This window comes from Pinus tabuliformis, chromosome 4_2 (genome assembly GCF_031772625.1).
Source record: "Pinus tabuliformis cultivar Carrire ecotype Pingquan chromosome 4_2, CPIR1, whole genome shotgun sequence".
Lineage (NCBI taxonomy): Eukaryota > Viridiplantae > Streptophyta > Pinopsida > Pinales > Pinaceae > Pinus > Pinus tabuliformis.
In genome coordinates, this window is record NC_142304.1 from 675539116 (window position 1) to 675567041 (window position 27926).

At 41.3% G+C, this 27926-nt stretch overlaps 1 pseudogene; it reads left to right on the top strand.

Moving 5' to 3' along the window:
* The first annotated feature begins 24265 nt into the window (after window positions 1-24265).
* Window positions 24266-26889, top strand: LOC149171235 (kinesin-like protein KIN-14L pseudogene; annotated as a pseudogene).
* Window positions 26890-27926: the final 1037 nt, after the last annotated feature.

Below are 27926 nucleotides of genomic sequence, written 5' to 3' on the forward strand. Positions count from 1 at the left end.
GACAGAGCCGAGGAAGTGTTTTTTCTGCTCTGCAGATGAAACAATATTGCTTTGATGCAAGAACTTCCATACGGTAACCTGGAAACTCTACTTTTCTTTATACCTGAGGGCATGCAAACCTTTTTACACAAGTGAAAAGTGACCAGTGTAATTCTAACCCTGTAGTGTTTACTAACTTCAACTACTTAAGGTAGGAGATTGGTCTGGTCAACCATTAACCTTTGCAAGGGCCGATGGCACCGACAGAGTAAAGGAGATGTTTCTACGAAAATATCCTACCTAACCTTAGTAGTTCTTTAACCCTTAGGATAGTAATTGGTCATTCCTAGCTTGCGTACAAAAGGCTCTGGAGCAAAGTTTTGCATGGGGCAAGCTCCCTAAAAAATAAACCTACTAATGAGAGACATCCTTATTATACGACTGGGACGAGTAGGCTTACGCAAAGTTCAAGCTTGTTAAAAAATAAACCTAGCGATAAGCGATGAGTAGGTTTATGCGAAGTTCAAGATCATTAAAAAATAAACCTATCAATGAACATGAGCAGGTTTACGCGAAGTTCAAGCTCATTAAAAAATAAACCTATCGATGAGTGATGAGTAGGCTTACACGAAATTCAAGCTCATTAAAAAATAAACCTAGCGATGAAGATGAGCAGGTTTACGCGAAGTACAAGCTCATTAAAAAATAAACCTAGTGATGAACACAAGCAGGTTTACGCGAAGTTCAAGCTCGTTAAAAAATAAACCTAGCGATTAGCCACGAGCAAGTTTACACGAAGTTTAAGCTCATTAAAAAATAAACCTAGTAATGAGCATATGTTTCCCTAGAGTTCAAGCTCATTAAAAAATGAACCCACCTTTTGGTAAATAACCTTTGTGATCACATTGCTATCAGCTTTTGAGCCTTGGTCATGTTCTTACCATCACCTCCACTTTTTAGCCAATCATACGCCTCCACTTGATTGTTTACCCTTTTGAGGAACAACTGCAACAAGTGATTCTATTAGCCACCTTCTTTACACTGCCATGATTGAAAAGTTCCAAACTTACCTAGAACCAGCTGCTACCCGAAAATATCACTCGTTCCTCAAAAACGAGTCTCTTTTAAGCTCTTTTTAGACTAGTAAAATATGAAGATATTTCCGAGCAATTGGCCTCTCCAGCTCGTTAAAGTGATTGGAAGTGCCATCCCTCTTGTATTTTAATATTTTTGGACCTGAGGGATCATTACACGAAAAGATCAAGTGCTTTTCTTTTTCGGCTCGCTAAAGTGATCGGAAAAGTCATCCCTTTCATATTATTTTATACTTTTTCGGACTTAAGGGATTATACTATGAAAAAGGACTATTGGAGTTTCCTTTCCATCTCTTTTTAAACTCTCTAAAACTGAAAAGGACCGAGTTATCTTTGTTGTTAAACTCATTAAAACAATAGCGACAAACTTGTCCATATGGACAAGAGCCAGTTTCACTGTCGCTAGGCTCGCTAAAACATAGCGACAGGTTTGCCCGAAGGGAAAATTATAGAACAAGCATATGTTATCCTCCTCAAGCTTGAAAAAAATAAAGAGGTACCAGTCAGCAATGACTGGGGAAAATTTGGGAAGAAAACTTGAAGAACTTCATTGGTCGCAGGTCACTCTTGAACATGACACTTTCACTCCATCACCATGATTAAGTCAGGTTTAGTTATTCCGTTCATCGGTCATATCACCATTGGTCCTCCATACCATCCATTTTTGGGGTTAACGCTACCAATCCATTTCATTTTCACTGATATGTTCAAGAGAAGTCGCTCAGAGAATTCACCAACCCAGCTTACACCTCATCCACTGCAATACCTTCACGCTCCATCCTTTCATGACCACCACCCTAAACCTTGTATCATCAGATCGCTTTCACCTCCACAAAATCATTTGCTCTATTTTGTGTCATAGATGTGGGATTCATTAAGGCCCTCCTACGACGGGTCACTTCTTGTCTACATCAGCTCATTATCCAAGAAGTTGACTTAGGAACAACCCTTTCAGTACTTTGAAGCTTGCATGCCTCAATGGCAAGTTTCTCACTTCCAGCAACAGGTTTACATCAATGGCCTTCGATCAAAAGATTTTGTGTGGTGTTCAACATCGACTCATGTATTCACACCACGTGAATTGTACTACAGTACCTTGAATGTCATTATCATTATCGGTGATTCCTCTCGTGCTTGTTAACAACTTACATCATTGGCTAGTAATTAGGAGATGTCTTTCCATGTTCGACATCAGAACATCTTTTCACATGGATTGACTTGTACTTCGGGCAAAGATTGAATGAGTTTGAAGACCCCGGATCTAGTTTCATCCATTTGGGCTGCGATATATTTAGGAAAATAAAGACATCAAATGTACTCTATAGCTGCACAGATAATCATCCAAGCTAAAGGATGATGGCTCTACCAGAATCATCAGTCTGCCAGACAGACAATTGTCTGTCCTATGTACATGAAAATGAATTTAAAAAGCTAAGCATGGGAATGCCCGCCTTAGCGAGATGATGAAAATATTATGAAGATAATGTATTGTATTGTATCTTATTACAGGTCACCTTCTAGTTCGAAAAACCTCAGATCCTCATGATAAAGCATTTCACTCGACATTAGAAGATTTATGACCTCATGCTTTAGGGGGCAACTTTTATAGACATATTTGGGCACTGCAACCCCAATCACATATGTCCATAAACAAAGGGCTTCTAAACCCATAAAAGTGTTGTTTCATACCCTAAAATAACAAGGTCAACTGATTACATCATTTCCCAGAAGTTCTCCTTGAAAAACTGCTCAGAACTGGTCAAAAATGGACCATACCGACTGCTCCATGCTGAGGGTGCGATGCATCTCACCTGTTACACACAGAGGGTGTGATGCATACTAAAAATCCCTTCTGTAGGGTGCGATGAGTGAGAGCAGACAATTGCCAGAGGCAGTTTGCTAGGTGGAAACCTAGAGAATCTTCTAGAAACTGCTCATTTGACACTTGCCTCTCTGAATTCACCCAGGGATGAGTAAGAGATCATGAAATCTCCAAGTGGAACCAAGAACTATCAGAGAAATGACACTAACCAAAATCCCAGAAGCTGACTCAGCCCCCTACAAATATCTATATATGGATCTCTCATCCTAGAGATCCAAAGGCTGGAATTTTGTATTTTGTAATGAAGTGTTTTTGGTTTCTCTGTGAAGCATTGTATTGTTGGGTGATCTAGTCTTTTCATGAGGTGAAGAGGGATTTCATGCTGGGAGGATGGTGCTGGATCAGACAGCTGGGTTGTAATCCTCTCTTCTACTACTTCTATCAATAAAGCTATTTGATTTTTCCTCCATATACTTGTATATCTCTGAATCTTGTATCCGTGTATGCATTTGTATGGTTAATGTACGTCTGATCCTATATTGTTTATGGTTATAGATATCTATGCTTTGATGGTATTTTTCTGCTTTGACTCTATAGGTGCTCTTCGAAGTGGGACAAGTGAGAAAGGAGTGACGAAAGCTCTATCAAAGGAGAGAGGAAACAAGCAAGGAGCCAAGCGAAAGATTGAGGTTGGTACTCTATGCTTTTCTCTCATCTATCTCTCATAAAGGAAAACACAAGTAACTTTGAATTATTTGTTTCTAAGATAGCTACCCATCTTAGTGGGACTAGCAGCTCTAAATGGACACTAGTTTTCCCGAAAACATCAAGGCCTCTTGTACTTTACCCAACTTGTTTCAAGAGTCATGCATGGTTTCATACGAAACTAACCTATGAATGAAAACAAGCAAACAAACAACAAAGCAAAGCAGAAGAAAAAGTAAATGCAAAAGCAAAGTGAGTAAGAAAACAAGAAAATAGACAAACAAACATGTAAAGCAAGATAGCAAACAAGCATGCAAACAAGAAAACTAAAATAAAACGCTACTCCTACTCCTAAGCTAATGGTGCATGGGCCTGAAGACGTGAAGTGATACTTCCAGTGTAGCCACAGGTGCATTGGTTGACCCTTGTTGGTGATGGCATGGTCCGTAAGCAACACGGTCGTGCAGACTAGCAGCTATGAAAGATACAACAATGAAGAGAGACACACTCCAAGCTTACAAGTGTCCACAGAACAAAAATGAGTGAAAGTGCATGACATTTGGTCTGTGGACATACCATGATGCTGTGTGACACTATGTGTAGATGTTAAGCATATGCACACTCTTGACTGTGATATTCAAGCATACGTGAGGAAGGTAGACCACCTACATTGCACAAGTGTGCTTGGTAAGTAAGATTCATCCAATGGATGAGAAGAAATGGGATTGTGTAGTTCGAGTAGAGGAAGTGAAATCTGAGTGTTCGATAAATCTTCAATGCATACAGATGAGTGATGAGGAACCTTGCATGTTTGAACAATTTCTTGATCAGAAGTGAAACCAACGTCGGGATAGTGAGGGCCTGACATAACCATTAGCTCAGGCTGAAGTGCCTTGACAATCTGAGGGGTTTCGTCTTCGTTGATAGATGGATCATCGTAGACCAGTGTCTTAGAATAATTTATAAAGAGTGAATCAACATCGCAATCGAATGATGGGGTGAAGAGATCATGACAACTAAGATCAGAAAATTCAGGATGTTGGTCAGCATCCTCATGATTCAATGAATCGAACCGAGGGGTAGATGAGAAGCAAGAATATTCATCCTTTGCATTTTCAGAAAATATATATGAAAAATCAAGTGGATTTTCAAAGAATTGTCGATCCTCTTCATTTTCAGATGATGGACTGACATCCAGTGTGTCCTGTGAATGATCAGCAATGGGTGCTTCCGTGGATAGAGATACACATGAAAAATCAAGGATGGCAGGATCACCAAGGAGGTCGGGAAAAAAATGGAGGAGGTATTGTTGTAGGGAAAAGTATCCGACTCGGATGACCCTATCCCACTCTAAGGGTGATAGTACCTCAGCAACAACTGTAAAGAAAACTACTTAAGGTTTACTTCTTTATGAAAGTAAGAGAGAATGAAGAAATGCACTAACCGTTGCCTTGCGCTTAATGTTGAATCCAAACTCTTCTCTTTGCTTGCTTGCTCCCAGCTCCTTGCTCTTTTGCTGGCCCAGCTACAATGAGATCCTGCAAAATAACAAAGAAGGAAACTACAAGAAGCATGCAATCATAACTGATTCAAGGATTAGCATAAATCAAATATACAGTTATCACAACACATCATTGAAACAAGTGCATATAGAAGAACCTCAGTAGCTTTTATTAATGGAAGAAGTAAAGTTCTGAGAGTGTTACAACCATTGAAGGCCCCAATCCAGCAACACCTCCCAGCAGAAAGAATTTCTCCTCTTCACCTCCTTCAAGCAATCACCCAATAGTTCTATAGTGAAACCAACAGCATATCGTTACTTTGTACAAAATTCCAGCCTCCTGAGCTCATAGGAGAGAGCTCAATATATAGATGAATTGAGAAAGGATGAGTCAGCTTGCAACTGATGTGTAGCTGCCTTGTGTCCTTTCTCTCTTCAGTTGATCTTCAGTTCTTGAGTCCACTTGGAGAACCTTGCTTCCACTTGGAGAAACAGAGCCTCTGACTCATCACAAGGCGAAATCCCTGATCCAAGTGTCATTTTGGAAGATTCCAGAGCAATGACTCAGTGTGCCACTTGTCCCATCTCGCTCAGCGCAGGTGGCCTTTGTTCTACCTGCTTTGCAACGCAGGTACACCATGGAGGAGTTGAGTTTCAGCGCAGAAGCCTAGTGGAGCACCTGCTTTGATTTCAGGATTGCTTGTTTTTGAGTGTTTTCAGGTGGAGAACTGATCTGAGAGCTGTTGGTTTGCTGACCTTGTTCCTCTAGGGGTAGGAACATCATGTTTAGGGACTTTGGATCCCTTGGATTATTGAAAATTCATGCCTGATGCTGCAAGGCACAAAATTGTCTATAACAGATGCCCCCTAAAGTATGAGGTCGTTTATCGGGTGAAATGCTTTATTAGGAGGATCCGAAGTTCATTCAATCTGCTGAGAAGTGTCCTGTAATAAGATACAATACAATACATTATTTTTCATACTTTTTCATGATCTAGATGAGGCGGGCATTCCCATGCTCAGCTTTATAAATTCATTTTGGTACATAGAACAGATGATCGTCTGATGATAGACCGATAATTCTCTGCTGAAATTATCATCCTTTGAGAAGGATGATCATCTGCTGCAATGATGTACATATCAAATGTCTTTATATCCTGAATATATATCGCAGCCCGGATGGATGAAACTAGATTCGGGGTCTTCAATCTCTTCCGATCTTCACTCGATGTACAAGTCGATCCATGTGAGAATTTCTTGAAGTCGAACATGGAAAGACATCGCTTGATTACCGGTCAATGATGTAAACCATTAACAAGCGCGAGAGGAATCACCGATAAGGATGATGACCCTCAAGGTACGACAGTACAATTCACATGGTGGGAATAAAGGACTTGGCGTCGACCACCATGCAAAATCTTCTGGTCGAAGGTCATTGATGTATACCTGTCGCCGGAAGTGAGAAACTTGCCATTGAGGCATGCAAGCTTCAAAGTACTGAAGGGGGTGTTCCTAGATCAACTCCTTGGATAATGAGCTGATGTCGACAAGGAGCGATCTGTCAAAGGAGGGCCTTAATGAATCCCACATCATTGACACGGAACGGAGCTAGTGATTGTGATGAGGTGAAAACAAACTGTGATGTATGATTCAGGGTGGCGGTCATGAAATGGATGAAGGACAATGTATGGCAGTGGATGGGACACGGTTGACTCTTTGCAGAACAACATCTCTTGAACATATAACGACACTGATGTGATGGATCGGTAGCATTACCCCAAATGTGGATGGTGTGGCGAGGACCATGGTGATGAGACCGGTGAATGAAACAACCCAACCCGATGTGATACGGAGGACAAAGTGTCATGTTCAAGAGCGACTTGCTACCATTAAAGCTGTGAGGTTCTCCCAATTTTTCCCCAGTCATTGCTGACCAGTACCTCTTTATTTTTATCAAGCTTGAGGAGGATAACATATGCTTGTTCTATAACCTGCCCTTCGGGCAAGCCCATCGCTATGTTTTAACGAGCCTAGCGATAGGGAAACTCGTTCTCGTCTAAAGACAAGTTTGTCGCTATTTAATGAATTTAACGAGTCTAACGACAAGGATAACTCGGTCCTTTTCATTTTTAGAGAGTTTGAAAAGGTACATAAAGTCAACTCCAGAATTCCTTTTTCATCATCTAATCCCTTAAGTCCGAAAAAGTATAAAACAATACAGAAGGGATGAATTTTCGATTGCTTTAACGAGCCGAACAAAACAAGCGCTCGATCTTTTTGTGCAATAATCCCTCAGGTCCAAAAAGATTAAAATCTAGAGGAGGGATAGCTCTTCCGGTCGTTTAACGAGCTGGAAGGCCAAAACTCGGCAAACTTTTCATATTTTACGAGTCAGGAGAAAAGAGCTCAAAGAAGACTCGTCTTTTGAGGAACGAGTGATAAACAGGGATAGCAACAGATTCCAGGTACAGGTTGGAATTTTCCAATCACGGCAGTGTCACAAGGATGGCTAAGTGAAATCACTCTTCGCAGTTGTTCCTCAAAAAGGGTAAACAAACATATGGAGATGAACGATTGGCCAAATGAACGGATGGAGGTGATGGCATATAAACACGACCAATGGCTTTTAATATGGCTGTCAAAGGTTACATTTACCAAGGTTATTTACCGGTTCATTTTTTCTGGGTGAGCTTGAACTCTAGGGGAAGATTGCTCACAACTTATGTTTATTTTTTAACGAGCATGAACTATGTGCGAAAACTGCTCGGATTTTTCGTTTATTTTTTAACGAGCATGAACTGTGTGCTAAAACTGCTCGATTATATATGGTTTACTTTTGATTTTTTACCATAACTAGCTTCTCTTTTTCACTGATAGCACTGCATTTTCAAATTGCTGCAACAAACTAGTTAGAAATGAGTAATATTTACTTGAAAATGAGATTAACACATTAATATTTACCTTGAACTACGTAAAAAAGCAAATAAAAAGGGTTTTTACCTCTCACTTTACCATTTCATTTGCATTTTGCTTGTTGGAGCTTTGGAGGAGCCTCTTTCCCCTTGATTTTCATCAGCTGATTCCGGGAGATTCTGCGGACGGTTTTCGGCACCGTTTGGACCAGGTAGGAGCTAAACCTTAGCTCTTCATTTTCATGGTTTCATTTTCCTGTTTTATGCCTGTTTTGCTGTTCTATTGAGCCTCTGGGGTTTTGCCAGGGCGCCCTCTGATCAGCGCAGGTTCCCCATTCGAAAACTGCGTTGGGATTCAAGCTGTTTGAAGGCAGCTTGTCCCCCAACACAGGTAGCACACTGGGCACCTGCGTTGGGGCATAAAAACAACAATTTTTCACAGATTTTGATGAAATTTTCGCCAGTTTTTCATCAATTTCAGGAGCTGACTCATTCTCTTGTTTGTTTTGCAGGGATTCTTGATCAAGATGGCCCTAACATGGCGAGAATGAGAACATGAAGAAGAAGATATGATTTCCCTTCATGATCCTGTTACGGTGGGCGCATTACGAGACTGTGGCTTGCTGAAGTTTTTCCGTATCTCTAGCATGAGAGCACAAATTTCTCTACTGCAGTATATGCTTGATGCTTGGGATCCTGTTAACCAAGTATTCCAGATCAGGAACAAACCTATTCCATTGACCGTGACAGATATTTATTTCTCGACTGGCTTGTCAAGGCGGGGTGCCCCCATTTCTTTATCAGGTACAGTTCGGGGGAATGATTCCGTGAGAGATTATGTCCGCCAGTACTGCAGGGAGGGGTCCCAGCCGAGCAGAGACGACAAGGTGGTTATCCGTGATGTTACTAGTAGGCCTCTCAGGTCCATTCTGTATACTCTTGGTAGGATGGCCGGTAGCGCATCTTTACATGTTGCCAACAGGTCTCATATGCAGCACGCCTTGGAATGTCTCCAACCGAAGATCTTCAACTGGAGTGATGCGGTGCTTACTCAGATGCAAAATCAATTGAACAAGGTGAAGGACGGGAAGCTGAAGAACTTTGGTTTTGGTTCGATTCTGACTGCCTTCGCCTTGGAGAAGATCCCTCTGATGCAACCTCAGTACATTGATCTCGGAGTGCCTTCTCCTACCGAGCCACGTATGCAGCGATGGGTCGATCACATGTCCAGACATGCAGGTCAATCCCAGATTTCTTTCAATGCCGCTTTCTTCAGGTGGTTCGATCGCCAGGAGATGGCTTTTTCCGAGTACCCATATGTTGGTATGGATTTCCGGGGTGATCCGGATATGGTACTGCCAGACGGTGCTCAGTGGGATGCTACTGGTAAGAACTTCAACCATATTACTGTTCATTGTTTTCATTTATAATGTTCTTGTGCTTTATTCTATCAAGACTTTAATTGAACTCATGTGTGCTTGCAGATGTCGGTCCTGTTCGTCCGGCAGTTCGTCTGAGACCACCTGTTGCTGCTCCGGCAGAGGAACCTGCTCGGAGAGTTATTATCCGTGATCTTAGCGATACTGAGACCCTTACAGCTGTGCAGGGGCAGGTTGAGAACCTTACCCGTGGTCTTCCGGATGTACAGATTGACGAGTTACCTTTACCGATGCAGCAGCATACTATCAGTGTACCTAGACGATGGACCCGTCTTCTGCGTATGATAGCACAGACTGTGGCTTACTATCAGGAGCATCACTAGGCTAGGGTGCCCCCTAGCACTTTTGAGTTTTTAGGTCACATGACCAATTTTGTCTTGGTTACAGAACGTTATGTATGAACTTCATGAACAACTTATATATATTTTGATTTTCGATTTTCATTCTGGTTGATTTGGATGATTCATATGTACACTTTTTATGATGTGTCCCTTTTATAAATGTTGCAGATGTCTATCTAACACATAGTTTGCTAATGAGTCAGTTAATGTGTTTAAATTTCTTGAAATATGTTGATATTGAATTGAATCAAATCGTCTTTCCAAGATCTTTACTCTTAGGAACATGCGATAAATAGCTGGATTACGAACAGAATATATGCCATTGAGTTGTAGTACTACGAGCTGTGAGTCTAGCCTGACAATTAGTCGGCGTATGCCTCGTGTGACGGCATCAGAGAGTAGTTCTATCAACGCACTATACTCAGCGATGTTATTCGTTGATTGCCCAATACATATACCTCTGAAACTTACTAACTCGCCACTTGGATAAAAAATGGCCCATGCTGCGGAGGATAGGTTCCGCGAACTACGACTCGCTCCGTCTGCATATCCAACACATGTCTCCATAAGGTTTGACATCTGCAACGAATGAAAAAGGGGAATCACTCAACCAGAACAAGAACTTTGGCGAAAACAAAATACAACAAAAGCATGCAGGTTACTATTTAAGCATAGTAACGCTTGAGGTACAGCCCGTTCCGGGGCTGCGCCAGTGGGATTCCGTCGTAATCTATTAACTCGTAGGCTCCTCTTGCTAACACTCTTTTAACAATATAGGGGCCCATCCATAAGGAATTGAATTTACCTGCTCCTAATTTATCGGATTCTTGGTCATAAAACAAGACCAAATCACCTTCTGAGAAGACACGGGGTTTGACATTTTTGTCGAACTGAGCCTTGACTCGTTTCTTATGGGCTTTGTTAGCCAAAGCGGCATCACGACGGGTTTCATCCAAGTGGATTAATTCCAAGAAACGAGCCTCTTCTTCCGAAGTTCCGGGGAGGAGATCAATTGCGAGTTTAAGCGACGAAATTTCACACTGGATCGGTAAGACTGCTTCTAGACCGTACACCAATTGGAAAGGTGTGAATCCGGTTGCGTTTCTTACCGAAGTTCGGTAGGCCCACAAGGTTGCATACAGGATTAGGTGCCATCTTCTTTTATGAACTCCGATCATCCTTTGCAACATACGCTTCAGGACCTTGTTGATTGCTTCAACTTGTCCGTTGGCTTGTGGATAATACGGAGTAGAGCTGTCGTGAGATAGCCCTAGTTTGGCAGCTAATTCAACCATCATGTGATTTCGGAAATGCGATCCATGATCTGTAACTATAGCCTGGGGTACGCCGAACCTGGCGACTACGTGATTGAAAAAGAATAGGGCAGTTGTTTCGCCGGTATTGTCTAATGTAGGCATCGCCTCGGCCCACTTGGTAAAATAGTCTAGTCGACTACGTGATTGAAAAAGAATAGGGCAGCTATTTCGCCGGTATTTTCCAATGTAGGCATCGCCTCGGCCCACTTGGTAAAATAGTCTACTGCGACTATAATATACCCATGCCCCCCGGTCGAGGTGGGGTTACATTGCATGAAATCGATGCCCCATTTGGCGAAAGGCCCAACTGCAACTATTGGTTGCAGGGGTGCGGGCGGTCTTCTGGTTTTGCTATCAAAGATTTGGCAGGAATGGCAACTTCGGACTGCGATTATGCAATCTTTGAACATTGTTGGCCAAAAATATCCTGCTCTTAATATCTTTTGGGCTGTAGCGAAACCTGATTGATGCCCTCCACACGCGCCAAGGGTATCGATACCAGAACTGTATCAATACCACGACGGTAAAGGGTATCACCGACGATCACGTAGTCTTTTGCTTGGTATCGTATACGTTTCTGTTCAGAGTGTGAGGTGTCTGGCCGAAACTTTTGGGTTTGGAGATAGATAATTATATCTCCATACCATTCATCGCTTGCAGATATCAAAAATAAAGTCTCGTCCACGATTGATTCCTTGGAAGTTTCATCGTTGGACGATGATGGGAGATCACATAATAATTCTGCGAATACCAGAGCTTTCTTTGACTTGGATTTCACAAATTCCAGATCAAACTCTTGAAGGATCGCTATCCATTTGGAATACTTGCCCCCCAGCAACTGTCGCGACAGTATATAAGTCATGGGGTTGCAATCTGACAGAATGGTAGTTTTCCTAAAGAGGATATAATGTCGAAATCTCTGTACCGCTTGAACAGCAACAAGCGCTAGCTTTTCAACGTAAGAATATTTACTTTCTGTATCATTTAAGTTTTTACTTAAATAATATACAGGATGTTCAACTCCATCGACTTCTTGAACTAAAACCATCGCAATGGTTGTATCCGCTGCAGCTAGATACAGGTTAAAATCCCTAAGATAATCCGGGGCGTACATTAATGATGCTTTTACTAGAGACTCTTTCAAAGCGTCAAAGGAAGCTTGCGCAACCTGGTCCCAGTCGAAGGGTACATCTTTTTTCAAAAGACGTGTGTAACCTTTAGCAAGTTCTGCGTAATTTGGAATGAACCTCCTCAGAAAGTTTGCTTTCCCTTGGAGTTTCTGAATCTGAAGCAAATTTGAAGGTGGAGGCAAATTGATGATTGCCTGAACCTTACAGGGGTCGAGACGAATCCCATCTTTAGAGACTACAAAGCCAAGTAAACGACCAGAACCGACGCAAAACACACATTTGTGTGGATTGAGTCTTATCTTGTAGTGTCGGCAACGTAGAAATATCGCTCTTAGATGCTGCGGATGATCAGTCCGCTTTTACGAATGAGCCGGAAGATCGTCGAGATATGGTTGAACAATGCTCTTGATGTCGTGGAAGGCATAATTCATAGCCCTCTGAAAAGTCGCCCCTGCGTTCTTCAAACCAAAGGGTAATTTTCGATAAGCGAATGTGCCCCACGGACATATAAATGCAGTCTTAGACTGGTCCTGTGGGCGGATATTAATTTGATTATATCCGGAGAATCCGTCCATAAAGGAAAAGATTTCACATCCGGCGCATTCATCAATTATCTGGTCGATGAAGGGTGTAGGGTAGTTGTCCTTTGGACAAGCTTGGTTTACATCCCTATAATCGACGCAAACTCGTATTGTTCCTTGTTTTTTCATAACAGGAACAATATTCGATACCCAATCGGTTAGAGGAACTGGGTAGATGAATCTAGCATGGAGAAGTTTCTCAACTTCTGCTTTAATGGCAGCGGCTTTCTTAGGGTGCACCTGTCGAAGCCGTTGTCTTACTGGTTTGACATCAGGATACATTTTTATTTCATGTTCAACGATACTTGAGTCGATGCCTGGCATTTCATCATATGACCAAGCAAAGACATCTCTAAATTCGCGAAAGAGAGCGTTATATATTTCCAGTTCTGAAGGGGAACAACCTTTGCCAACATGAATATTCTCTACAATACATGTTTTGGTCGAGATATTTATGGCTATAGTCTCTTCAATATTGGATAAGTTTCGCTCAGAATCCACCGTGTTTACAGTATTTGTTAGGAATTCAAAGACTGAAGGGTGGTAAAGATCTTTCTGAGTATCTTCTTCGTATTCCGGAAGAAGGGAACGATGGTGGTGATCATTCCATGGTGCCCCCTCAATCATCATTGATTGCAAGATTCCTTCGTCAGTCCCATGTACTTTTGACCAAGGATCTAAGGGGGTACCATATTCTCTAGATCTATCTACCCAAATGCTCGAAGAGCGCTAATTGGGATTCGCCTCCCAGGCATGAAACATTGATTGCTAGAATATTTCAATGGGGCTTGGTGGCAAAACCATTGCATGATCCATAGCGACTTTGCCTTCTGTGTCTTTCAAGGTGGATACCATATTGCATGTTGCTACAAATGGTATATTTCCTATGCAACTAGGAGGTGGTAGCGCGAAAGTTCCCATCATAGTGGGATCTTTCAACAGACCTACTCCAATATCTTGAATCGACCGGTCACTGCCATGGATCATGGGAACGCTTCCTGTAACTTGTGAACCATTAGGGAGGAAGTTTTGTTGATCGACGACCGTAATCCCTCCTTCAAAGGGGAATGCGATCTTCCTAAAATAAGTCGACACAACAGCTTGCATGGCATAAATCCATGGCCTTCCCAGTAGGATGTTATAGTCAAGATTGCCATCAATGACTTCAACATCTATTTCTACTGTTTTGCCCCCTAGTTCAACTTTCAGGTTACTAAGGATACCGTAAGGGGTATATATCCTTCCGTCGAATGCTTTTAATGTTGTCGATGATCGCGACAAGGTTGGAGATCCTAAAGTTTTCCAGCATCTCATCGACATAATAAATGTCGAGGCCCCTTCATCAATAATCGTTCTATGAACTGTTTTGTTGAGGGCTTTCACTTGGACGAGGAAAGCTAGTTGAGCTGGTAACTGAGGATCATACCCTTTGTGATCAAAGGATACCAGATTGGAATCTTTAGGATCCACCCCACCAATTGCTGATAACAATGCCTACCTTTGGGATGGGCAATGTTGTAGTACCTCAAGAGTCGACATAGCAGATGGCGATTGTGCCAAATCTTCCACTATGTTATAATGTTGTGCCGCTCTGGCACGAGGATTAAATGTCGGCTTGTGTACTACTCCCTTTGGCGGTTTTATCGTTAATTCGTGCATGATGGGGGGTACCACTTCTGCCGAAGTTGTCGTCGAACTGCTAGGTTGATCTTTACCTTTATCGTTCGACACCTGCGGATTCCCGTAATCTTTGTTCCTTGTCGAAATCAAAGCATCATTTTGCTGTTTCGAAATCGACAACATAAGTACTTGAGACGGGGAAGCGTTTCCACTATCAACCAGATTTTGACCTGGGTTAGGAAATGGATCACTTGACACAGCTGAGGTATGCGGACTCTTAAAGAACCTCTTTAGCTCAGCTTTGAATGGGCAATTCTTAGTGTTATGATCCTTGTCATCGCATATTTGACATGGATTCGGTTTCCTATTCCCAGGAGGGTTCGAAGAATTTTTCTTAGGGGATGACTCACCTTGTTTATTCTTCTTCCCTTTGTTTTGCTTCTTCTTGCTTCCTGGTTGATTGGTTTCTTTGCCTTTATCTGTCGATACGGCATTTACTTCCGAAGCAAGAATTTCTTCATGCGCATTTTGATTCGAATCCTTACGGGCCTTCTTTTGATTGGTCCTTTTCAGATTCGTGTTTGCCGTGCCAATCACGCCATCGCCAGCATGAGAGTCACTATTTGATTTAGGAGGAGGAGGGATTGAAAACTCTGGTCTAGGGGCGTCTGGTATTTTGTCATAGAGCGTGCCGGACTGAGTATATACCAAGTCCAAATATTGTGCACGAGCAATAACCTGCTCTTCTGTTACGACTCCCCCCTTTGCCACGTCTTCCGTTATGGCCGGAAGTAACGACTTTATAAACCACTCAGCTAAAAGCTGATCAGGAATGTATGTTTTAACCATTCTTCGTCGACGTCGCCACTTATGTATATGATCTGATATATGAGTTGCGGTTGTCTGTTTGAAGTTAGTCAATATCTCTATTCCCGTTTCATACCTTATCGGTAATTGAAAGTGGGTTAAAAATGTCGTGGCAAGGGAGCTAAAATTGTCGAACGAAGCTCTTGGCAATTCTATATACCATTTCACCGCTGGACCTGTCAATGTCCTCTGAAAGAGGCGAAGCCTTATCGAATCATCATTTAAAGTGTTCGACGAACACCATAGATGAAATGTCATCACATGATTCGACGGGTCTTCACCTGGATTTCCATTAAATTTAGGAATGTCGGATGGGAGTTTGTGCGGGATCATTGGCCACCATGGGGCGTAAGCAATTGGATCATTGGTTAACCGATGTAAATCAGGCAACTCTAAAGTCGCCACGAATGGTAACTGTTGATTCAAGTTAGGGGAAGCGTATCCAGGGTACGATGGAATCGCCTGAATAGTTGGTCTTTGCATACCAGCATAATGGAGTTGATGTTGGTATGACTGATACGGTTGATGGACTTGACCACCATAAAGTGGTTGATTTTGACCATTTTGGATATATGGTTGTCCAGTATTCGCAAAGATTTTCTGTTCAGAACCTTGGTACACTTGTTGGAATTGTGGCTGTTGGTATTGCACTATCCACGGTTGTGATACCATGGGTTGTTGTGCTATACTAACCATTGGACCAAGATGTGGGGTGATTGTACCCGTTTGTACTTGTGTCACCCCACCAGTAGGCGATTGTGGTTGGGTCGCAGGGTCAAGGGGCTGTTGCATGAGAACCTGAGAAATCTGAGGTTGACATACAACAGGCATCGTTTGAACTTGCGACATGGTTACAATAGCCGGTGTAGTTGGGATGTTCGTCACAGGTACACACTGTTGCATAGAATATACAACTCTTGGTGGCTGGGATAGCATAGGTACCCAACTACTCGTTGCAATTCCACCATAACTTGAATAAGGTTGAGAACTCCCGTATGGGTACCCTCCCGGAGGGGGTAATGAAAGGGCGTACTGCCCCCCATACGGTGGTAATCCAAAACTCAAGGCAATTGATTGTCCTGGAGGACTGGATGGCCTAAATTGATTCCCAAAAGGGTCAATTTGTTGAGTCTCACCATAAGAGTTACCAGACATTACTCCGGAACAAACAGGAACAGACCATACTGCCGAGATAGTCCCTTGGTGGACTCCTTCTAGCGACTGAGAGCTAGTTGGGACAGATGGTATGCCGGCGAACATTGTTGGATTTGCAGCAGGTAATTCTGCCGTCGCCGTGTCATTTGACACAGTCCTAGATGTCGACGGTTGTTCAGACATTTTGAGTCTATCCAATTGATTGCCTAGTGATTCTACAGGAACTTCCACTGGTGATGGACAAACTTCTGTTGTAGCAGGAAATAGAGTGACCCCTACTCCAAAATGAGTTGGAGTGGATACTTGCGGTTCCTCTATAATTTCCTCTATCGCAATCAGACCAGGTGGAAGAGGAAGACCGTCAGGTCCGTAATAGATTTCCGGTGCCGAAGAAGGGGTTGTATCAACAGCTACAGATGTTTGAGGAACAAAACTCTCTGGACCAGTTACAGATGGAACTGGTTCAGTTATACAAGTATTTTCCCCTAGACTAGGATCAGTATTACTATCCTTCTGCGGCGGTTGAACTTCTTCTATAGAGGCAGGGTTTCCGGAAATGTTTGGAGTAACCAGAATCTCAGATGTTGTTGGAACACTTGTTCTAACTTTTAAAGGAGATTTTGAACTGGTTCGACGAGCTCGCTTTGTCCGGACTGTTTTCGATTCCGGAGACAAAGACGGTTGACTCGCAAGCCTCTGAGAATGACGGATATTCAATTGACTTTCTTCCAAGATTGCGGATTACTCGTTCAACTAAAATATAAAGGGGAAAAATTGTGTTTCCGATTTGAATGAATTTTATTAGACGCTTTTAGACATAACTTTGCTTTTTCATGTTTTAAGAGTCGAGAAAAAGCTAAAGATGACTCTAGTCTCCTTCGATGTATTAACGAGCCCGAAGTGACAAATGCTCGGTTGGACTTTTTCAGTTATAGAGTTTGAAAAAGGCCAAAAGAAACTGCTCTGGAGATCTGGGCAGAGGGTGTGCCAAACCTTTCGCAAAACCACGGAATACGTTTTACGGTACGTGTGGTCAATCTTCGTGAATGCTGTGTTCACTGCATTGCGATCAGTAGGGCGGCCGACACGGCTTCCTAAGGATAAAGGATATATGCCTATAGGGGTCTCCCAATATATACTCGACGGTACGTGGGAGCACAAGTCCGTATTAGTGCCACCAACTCTCAGGAGGAATCACCCACCTTCTTAGAGATCGACAGTCACTACGTTTAACGACGCCGGAACATGTCTCTAGCTTAGACCTCTATGTGTTTGCGTTATGTTTCAATGCGTTGTTAGGTTCATTCAGTATATTTTAAGTTGATCTTTTTAAAGTTTGCCTTTCAAGGTTCACCACGAGATGTATATGACAAATTCCTAAATGCAGCCTAAGATGAGAAGCAAGTTTTTTTCAAATCTTTTTGACTGATGAAAATCTTAACTACTGAGGGAGAAGAAAGGCATATCTTTTCACACAGTTCATACAGTACAAACTAATGCACTTTCTCCTAAATCATCATGCAAACTTTTTCAAATGCAAAATGCACAATGCATGTATTTTCTTTTCCCTTTCTTAATGTTGATGTATTACAAAAAGAAAGTTGTTATATCACTTTGATTTCGATTTAAAGCGAAAGTAAACAAGCTAGTCCAAAATCAAAAGACACCTTAAGATTTACTTGTTTAATCACTGGAAATACATGAAATCAAACCATAATGACGAAAATAAAAAGACTAATCAGCTATGGACAGCAAACAAGCTAACTCTTTAGACCAGCAAAATGCCTAACACAGGTTCAGATCTAAGAGGCCAAAGCAAGACTAGTTCACTTTCGTTATGGGAAATTGTAAATGATGGAAGAAATACAAAAGAACAAGTACAATTTCGTTATATAAGAGAGGCGGAATGATGGCAAGTAAGGTTGGTTTCAGAATAGGTACAAGACTGGTAACTGGCTGCAAAATCTATAGTGAAAACAGGCAAGAAAAAGGGAGGAAACCCCAAATGCACAAGGCAAAATTGGGCCAACGCAGGTGCTGCACAGCCAGTCTGGCTCTCAGCGCAGGTAGCCCCTTCGGGACCTGCGTTGCAAAGCAGGTAGCCTGTGTACTACCTGCTTTGGAAAACGAAAGTTGCGTTTTCTCAGTTTCCGGGTCACAATTTTCTCAAAAATTCACAGTTTTTGCTCAAATCAGAAGCTATCAGTCAAGCACACAAGGGATGACAAGGAAGATGGAAAGCTATCACTAAGAGCTTACAAGGATCCTTGTAGATCAGCTCTTCAAATCATGAACATGCTCAGAAATGAGCTAGAGTAGCTGCCCTCTACTTCGCTTTTGATATAGTCAAAAGCTTTTCGATTTGGTACTCTTTTGTTCAGGAAATGAATAGCAAAATACTACAAACAATCAAACAGATACGATCCCCAGTGGAGTCGCCAGTTTGTTGTAGGGAAAAGTATCCGACTCGGATGACCCTATCCCACTCTAAGGGTGATAGTACCTCAGCAACAACTGTAAAGAAAACTACTTAAGGTTTACTTCTTTATGAAAGCAAGAGAGAATGAAGAAATGCACTAACTGTTGCCATGCGCTTAATGTCGAATCCAAACTCTTCTCTTTGCTTGCTTGCTCCCAGCTCCTTGCTCTTTTGCTGGCCCAGCTACAATGAGATCCTACAAAATAACAAAGAAGGAAACTACAAGAAGCATGCAATCATAACTGATTCAAGGATTAGCATAAATCAAATATACAGTTATCACAACACATCATTGAAACAAGTGCATATAGAAGAACCTCAGTAGCTTTTATTAATGGAAGAAGTAAAGTTCTGAGAGTGTTACAACCATTGAAGGCCCCAATCTAGCAACACCTCCCAGCAGAAAGAATTTCTCCTCTTCACCTCCTTCAAGCAATCACCCAATAGTTCTATAGTGAAACCAACAGCATATCGTTACTTTGCACAAAATTCCAGCCTCCTGAGCTCATAGGAGAGAGCTCAATATATAGATGAATTGAGAAAGGATGAGTCAGCTTGCAACTGATGTGTAGCTACCTTGTGTCCTTTCTCTCTTCAGTTGATCTTCAGTTCTTGAGTCCACTTGGAGAACCTTGCTTCCACTTGGAGAAACAGAGCCTCTGACTCATCACAAGGCGAAATCCCTGATCCAAGTGTCATTTTGGAAGATTCCAGAGCAATGACTCAGTGTGCCACGTGTCCCATCTCGCTCAGCGCAGGTGGCCTTTGTTCTACCTGCTTTGCAACGCAGGTACACCATGGAGGAGTTGAGTTTCAGCGCAGAAGCCTAGTGGAGCACCTGCTTTGATTTCAGGATTGCTTGTTTTTGAGTGTTTTCAGGTGGAGAACTGATCTGAGAGCTGTTGGTTTGCTGACCTTGTTCCTTTAGGGGTAGGAACATCATGTTTAGGGACTTTGGATCCCTTGGATTATTGACAATTCATGCCTGATGCTGCAAGGCACAAAATTGTCTATAACAGGTATGGACAGACAGGAATGGTCATTTGCTGGCGGTGGATGTTCAAGCTCTCAATCATGCTCTTCATGAATTTCAGTGCATGTTGGTTGTGCAACACCAACTCCATCGATAGATCAATCCTTGTTCAAAATACATGTATAGTCTGGAATGGAAGAACACAAGACAGTGTCATCCAAAGGATTATCCCAGTTCGAAGACATAGCCTTAGGTACAAAATACATGTGACAAGGTATCAGACTCACAACCAAGTCTACGCAAAAATCATAAGGAGTGATGTTACGAGGATGTGATGGTTGAATAGAGGTGTGTGCATGCTCTCCCACATCACTTTGCGATGGTGGAGCTATTTGATGAGGGGACGACGAACAGTCACTTGTGACAATGACCATGTTTGTCTGTGATTGTGTAGCTCCATCACCGAAGTATGCTGAGTAGGGTTTAAGCTTGAACTTCTTCTTGGGATTGATAGATTGGACAAGGAAGTATTTGAATCTATCCATGGGATACTGAAATTTCATCTGAATTTTTGAGGCTTCAAACATGAATAGACGGAAGCGCTCTGAAACTCCATAGGTGATTCGTGCAAGGCCTTCCATTGTTTTAACAATTTTTCATCAAACTCTTAAGGGTCAAAATGGTGGAAAACAGATCCAATTAGATCACTGAACTGCTTGAATGAGTGCATGGAGTTATGAGGTAGTGTGCCACACCATTGTGATGGGTGGTCATGAAGTGTGTGTGCGAGCAACGAAAACACCTCTATTTCATTAAAATCTTCCATGCCCTACATGGTGCATGGAAGTCATCTAAGTGCTTAGGCCAGGCCACTTCACCTTCACCATCATAGATGATTTGCGAAAAGTGATCCCAGAACTCCCTCTCGACGTGAAAGATATGTCTGTTGAACAGACATTTCGGAGGGCAAACTATAACAAACTCCATGATAGATGTGCGAAGATTCAAAACAGATGATGAGGGCTCAGCTTGTGATTGGGCCCTCCTTCTAGCATCAAAATGTTGACGGTGTTGGACCAGTCAACATTTCAGGGGATCTCCTCGATAAGAAGTCCCAATTAGACCCCAGACTATTTGGTGTAGGAGTCCCAACAGTGGGTTGTATGGTAATACCTTGACCATGATTTCGCACAGAGGAAAGTAAGATAACTCTATTGGTAGCAAGGGTGTGACAGCTACAGTGAGCCAAGGAAGGTGCATGAGAGGTTCTAACACACGGGGGTTGAGACGAGTGCGCTCCTTGGAAATGTTTGATAGCATTTAGTTAAGAAGGCAACACACGAGAAAATATGCATCACAACATGGAAGGCAAGTTAGCTAGCAATCCAAAGTGATGGTTAAACTAACAACACATTTTAGAAAGATTCATACATACATACACAGGTAGCTATACATGCATGCGTAAGTAAACATATACATATATCATTTAGAGTAAACCAGATAGCATAGAATACAATACAACGTATGCATGAAATGTGCCAACTCTTGTTATATTAATAAGTGTAAGTTCCACTGATACAGTACATCCATGTCCATTGGTAACATTGAAAGGAATATAATGAAAAATCAATCTGGTAGTTCCGGTCTTGATTTACAGGGGAAAATCTTTGTGTATATGTGTTTTATGTGTTATGCTCTCGCATTGTTTATTTTCTGTGTTTTAGAATTCGTATGTAGGTAATTTCTGTACGGGGTTAAAACCTACACACCCAAGATAACTCCAATTGACATATGTAACTTTTATATATTACAAAACATATCTAACATTTAGACTCTCAATAATCTAAATAAAGTATTTATATTTCTTAAAGTATCTTTAGTAATAATGATTTATTAATAATATTAATTGACAAACCAATTATTGAAATTCAAAAGTATATATTTATACAATTTTAATAAATTATAATATATACTCATATAATCCCCGCTCGGGGTGGTAAACACATTAAAAGTGTGAGGCAAGAGGAAGTATGCAACCCACTGTCACCTGATCATTGGATGGGGGAGGATGGGTTAGCTCACTCTCCACTTTCCGACACATGATACCAATTAATATGGTGAGTACAATCAGTGGCTCACACCTTAAGGCAAGTCTAAGGCAAGTGATATCACAAATCCTTAGTTCATCGTTACTCCTCTGCTTTGGTTTCCTAATTCTACAGGAGTGGTGAAGTCACTGCCCACCCTCCTCTATCATCTGTTAGCATGGAGGATTGTTGTTTCAATTTTTGCGACTGGGGACTGTACAAGTCCTCTTGATCTGGACATCCCTAGTATTGAATTTTAACCTGTGTTGTATGAATTTTTGGTGGTTCCTTATCTGAGTGAGGTTTGAGTCATTTTGGTCCTCTATAGTTCTTTTCTTGTGCTAGACATCTATCTCAATAGGGAGAGGGGCCACTGGGATATCATAAATCCCCTACTCACAACATGGGTTTCCTCTGATTACATAAGGGAAATGAAATCTTCCACAATTGGCTCTTTCGGTCAAGGTGTTTTTTAAGGATTCAAATATCATGCCTATTTATAATATTATAGGTGAATATTCTAGTTTGAAAAGTCATACATATAGAATGTAGGTGAATATTCGATAAAAACATGTAATTTACTATTAGAATTGGTAAATTTTTGGCGCATATATATATATGAATTTTTTTAACCAAATGGGTGAATACTTTTTTCAAAAAATGTTCAAAAACTAGCCAATTAGTGAAATTCTGCCCCTAAAATTTTCCTTGTTCTTGGTTCGTTGAGGAATCATAGTGATAGTCTCACAAAATCCATGGTGCAAATCTTTTGGAACTTGAACAACCTCCCTTTGGTTATCAAGTAGGTGCTTCCTCTCACCTTAATTTCCAAGTTTTGATTGCAATTTATCACTCTAGATTTTATTACCTTGAATTTCTAAGCAAGACAATAGCTCCCAATCATGGTTGGCACTCCCACACGACATATTTCTCACTGACAATATCTTTGTCATTTTGGTTTTTCTAGCATGTTCTCTTTTTTTGCATATATATGTACTCACATAAACACTCTCTATAATAATAGCTTTTGTATCCTCAATATTTATTTTTGGACAAAAGACTAATTATTCAATTGATAATCTAGTTTCCCATAAGTAAATCACAAAAGATAATTGTTTGATATATAACTGTTTGATGAATTAATAGTTTGTTTGACATATAGGGTGCATTGGAGTTGCGGAAGTGGTCCTAATACCAAAGCGGAAGCTGTAGCTCTCTGGGGTCTCCTATGGTTCGACAGCGTCTTGGGTATCCATCACCTATAGATATATTAGACAAAAAAAATCAGAAAGATTGTCTAATTGTTTTGAGACCCTCTTTCTTATTCAAGATTTATTGAAGGGCTCCCATCCCACGGACAAAATATTAGAAAATCTAACAAAAAGAATTAAGAAAGTATTAGAAAATTTATTTTGAATAGCATGTTTCCATTTCCTTTGTGATCTCAATAAAAATACGAACTTGTGTTGATGAATGTTGAAAATTCAGTTTGAGAGATTTAAAAATCGATGGTCACATCAACTCCTTTAAGATCACAAAATACGAACTTGTGTTGATGAATGTTGAAAATTCAGTTTGAGAGATTTAAAAATCGATGGTCACATCAACTCCTTTCTTATTCTTTAAAGTTAAATAAATTAACATTACACACGTATAAAAGATTGCATTATCGAAGCCAGGGTAGGTCCACGGGAAGTTATGATGGTTTATGCGACTAAGATAGTTGGGCTTCTCGTCGGCTTCGGATGTGTTTGAGAGCTCAACATTAGACTTGACCGTTGGGATTGGACTTGTTCAGTCTTATATACTAATACTAAGGAAATCCCCATTAAAATTCTCATATAAGCTCTCCTTTCGCACCCATTTCGAGGACTATAAGCTCTCCTTTCACACCCATTTCGAAAACAGTCCTCTTCGAGAATGAAAACAAGTTACCTAAAGCATCGAGTATTTTGAAATTTATTCTCGAGAAAGAGAGTTCAAGGCCTTGTTGAATTGGATTGATTGATCAGTTGCTGTATCTGTAGTAAATGGTACATACCCACTTGCTGAACCGCACTGATTGAGTTCGCATTCAGGGCCAAGCCTCTCCAGTTGCGGTTTTTCAGTTTTCTATTGAGATTTGTCGAATAAGAGGAAAAAATGTCTCTGGAACCAGATTCTACTCCCAGCAGGGTCCCTCCCCCATTGGTTTCCAGCACTTCTCCCTATCCTCCTCCAGAAGTTCGTTTTGTCAGAGAAGGCAGGAGGCATTTTCCGACGATATGTTCAGGAGTGCCACGGACTTACAGGTTTCTAGCGCAGAAAGTAGTGGATCGCAAGGTCGTTTGGCTTCACTGAAAGCAGAGGAAGCTTCTAATAGGAGGTTTCAAGCTACAGCATGGATAAAGAGCATGGTTGGTTCTCTAGATATTCCATGCGAGCCATCTGAGGAGGAGTTTCGTCTTTGCTTGAGAAATGGGATCATATTATGTAGTCTTATCAACAAGGTTCAGCCAGGCGCAGTGTCTAAGGTCGTTGCAAATCATGTTTCATCACTTCCTCCTGAAGGACAGCCTTTATCTGCTTATCAATATTTTGAGAATGTTAGGAATTTTCTCGTAGCTGCTGAAGAGATGAAGTTACCTACTTTTGAAGCTACTCATTTAGAGCAGGAAAGCTTGCGGCCGAGTTCTACGACAAATATTGTTGACTGTATATTGGCGCTGAAATCTTATTATGAATGGAAACAGTGTGGAGGAAACGGCTCTTGGAAATATGCAGGCCCTTTGAGGTCCCTCGTGGTTCCACGAAGCACAGGAAATTTCCTTCAACGCTCAACTCCTCGTGTGCCTGTAAGGGACACTGAAACTCTGCCAGACCTATCAATTATAAACATGGATGACGGAGAAAAACGACTCAGTGACATCTTTCAATCTAAAGACACAATGGGAGCTTGGTTAAAGCGGTTTGCTGTAGAAATGACAAGGAAAATGTTGATCAGAACCTTGTTGAAGCCATACAAACTGCTGCACCGGGCTCGATGCAAGCATTCATAAATCTTATCAGTGCAATTTTTGCAGAAAATAAACAATACAAATTTCCCCTGATTCAGAAAAGCCAGGATCAAGACAATCAACTCCTTTTGGATTCTCCACACCAGAAAAATGGTGACTGTTCACCTTTTCAAAGTCAGGATCCAAAACCTTTGCATATAAGTCAGGAACATCATATGCGTTTGGAAGCACAAAGAAAAGAAGTCAAGGACATAAGAGACTTATTACTCAGAGCACGGGAAGATGTACAAGGGTTTCAGGCAGAGTGGCGAAAGCATTTTGAATTGCTTGATAACCAGGTCGCAGGAATTTGTAATGCTGCAAGTGGATATCACAGAGTTCTGGAAGAAAACAAGATCCTTTATAATAGCCTTCAAGAACTCAAAGGAAGCATAAGGGTATACTGCAGAATCCGACCCCATTTTGGAGGTCAATCTGAAGCCCACAGTGCAGTGGAATTGATTGGAGAGGATGGATCCCTCCTGGTCAATACATCCAAAATGAGCAAAGATGTACAGAGGATATTCAATTTTAATAAGGTTTTTGGGCCATCTTCTACACAAGAGGAAATTTACACGGATACACAGCCATTGATCCGATCTGTAATGGATGGTTACAATGTCTGCATTTTTGCATACGGTCAAACAGGATCTGGGAAAACCCACACCATGAGCGGTCCAACAGGTGCTTCTAAAAAGGAGATGGGAGTCAACTATAGAGCACTCAGTGACCTCTTCGAGTTGTCTCAAAAGAGGAAAGATTTAATGGTGTATAAAGTCTCCATCCAAATGATAGAGGTATACAACGAACAAGTGAGGGATCTTCTCAGAGCACTGACCTCAAGCAAGAAATTAGATATTCGAAATAATGGTCATAAGGGATTTAATGTACAGGATGTTATACTTATGCCTGTTAAAGAAACTTCTGATGTTTTGGACTTGATGAATTTTGGCCAAAAGAATCGCACTGTTAGCTACACTGCATTAAATGACCGCAGCAGTCGTTCTCACAGTGTGTTGATTGTGCATGTGCAAGGTACAGATTGTGTTTCTGGGTGTAACCTTCATAGCTGCCTTAATTTGGTAGATCTTGCTGGAAGTGAGAGGGTAGATAAATCTGAAGTAACTGGAGATCGGTTGAAGGAGGCACAATACATAAACAAGTCGCTTTCATCTCAAGGAGACGTTATTGCAGCATTGGCACAGAGGAAGTCGCATGTGCCATATCGAAATAGAAAGTTGACTCAATTGCTTCAGGATTCATTAGGGGGCAAGGCAAAGACTCTGATGTTTGTGCACATAAGTCCTGAACTGGATTCATATGGAGAGACAATAAGCACCCTTAAATTCGCTGAACGGGTGTCCTATGTTGAACTTGGTGTTGCACGTTTGAATAAAGAAAGTGGAGAAGTTCGTGAGCTTAGAGAGCAGGTGGACAGTTTGAAGAAGGCGTTGGCGAGGAAAGAAGCAGAAGTAGCACAGTTATAGAATGTGAGAGAATCTCTACTTATTGACAAACACAAACTCCAAACGCCAGTGCGAAGTCATAGATGGAGCCTTGAAGCGCCTGGAATAAGCAAATTTGAGGCACAATATGGTATTTATAATTTTGGGATGGGTACCCAAGATGACAAGTTGGTAGATTCAGGGGAGAGAACCAAGCTTAATGAGACGCCGATAGGCAAACAAAATGGCAACCGTCGGAGCAGTCTGGGAAATGACCGTAGAATTTATCAGGGCTACAAAGTGGTGGTACAGACGGTGAAACAAATACAGGAACTGATATTGTGGCTCCATTCGCATCGAAAAAGACTTCTCAAATTAAAAAGTCACTACAGTCCTTTGGAAAACTAATCAATGGTGAAAAAAGATCTACAATTCAAGTTGAATTATCACCCCCTATCTGTAGCGGTGAGCGAAGATTATCTAGTGGTGGACAGAGCCAACCCATCTCAAACAGGCAGCAGCCACTTACAGTGGTCAACAATTCAGGAAGTGGTCACCCTAGGCGAAATTCACTTGAGGGAAGAGCACCTGTGGGATCGAAGATAACAGCTTCTCCAAACGGGCATGCAGGGCGAACTTGCAAGACACCACCTGATCAGCAGGCGATGAAGGTGGGAAAACCTGATGTAATAACCTTCAAAAAGAGATAAACTCCGCACCAGGGTTGGAATTTGACGGTCATTTTGACCGTGGCCATTTTTCCCGTAAAATACGTTGAAATTTTTTAAATTACCGTCGGCATGAAGTCTTTGGAACGGGCAGAACGTATTTTTGAAAACGTCATTAGTAGTTTATTTAGATACTGACCCCTTTCCATTTCAACTTGGAACAAACATTATAGTAAGTCCATAATGACCTTATTAACAAATAAACTTTAATTTCGAATCCCTGCCTGCGGGTTACAATGTCAAAATCTGAAAATGTTTACAGCAAAATTTTGGAATTCGAACAATGTGGTCTTACAACACTCAATTCTGAAATCCAAACAGTTTGTTTGCAGTGTAATTTTATCTTTATAATATATGATCTCCTGTTTATTAAATACAACAAATTGCTTCCACTATAATTTTATTTTCATAATTATAGGATCTCAGGGTTATTATAGTCTTGCGGTTCTCACCATAATTTGAGAAGAAAAACCCAGGTGCTTTTGGACGATAATTCTGAGGGAGTGAAAGAATTAGAAGACGTAGTTTTCTTGACTTTATTTTATATAAACGGGCTGAAAAATACTATTCAGGGCTCTGGATTTTGAGAGCTGGGTTATTATTAACTATTTTAGCTTTAATTTTTTGGATTGGAATTAAGTATAATATCTTTTAAAGAAATTGTAGATTTATCTAGATTGAATTATCTTTTTTTTAATGTATAAATCAATTTAGTAT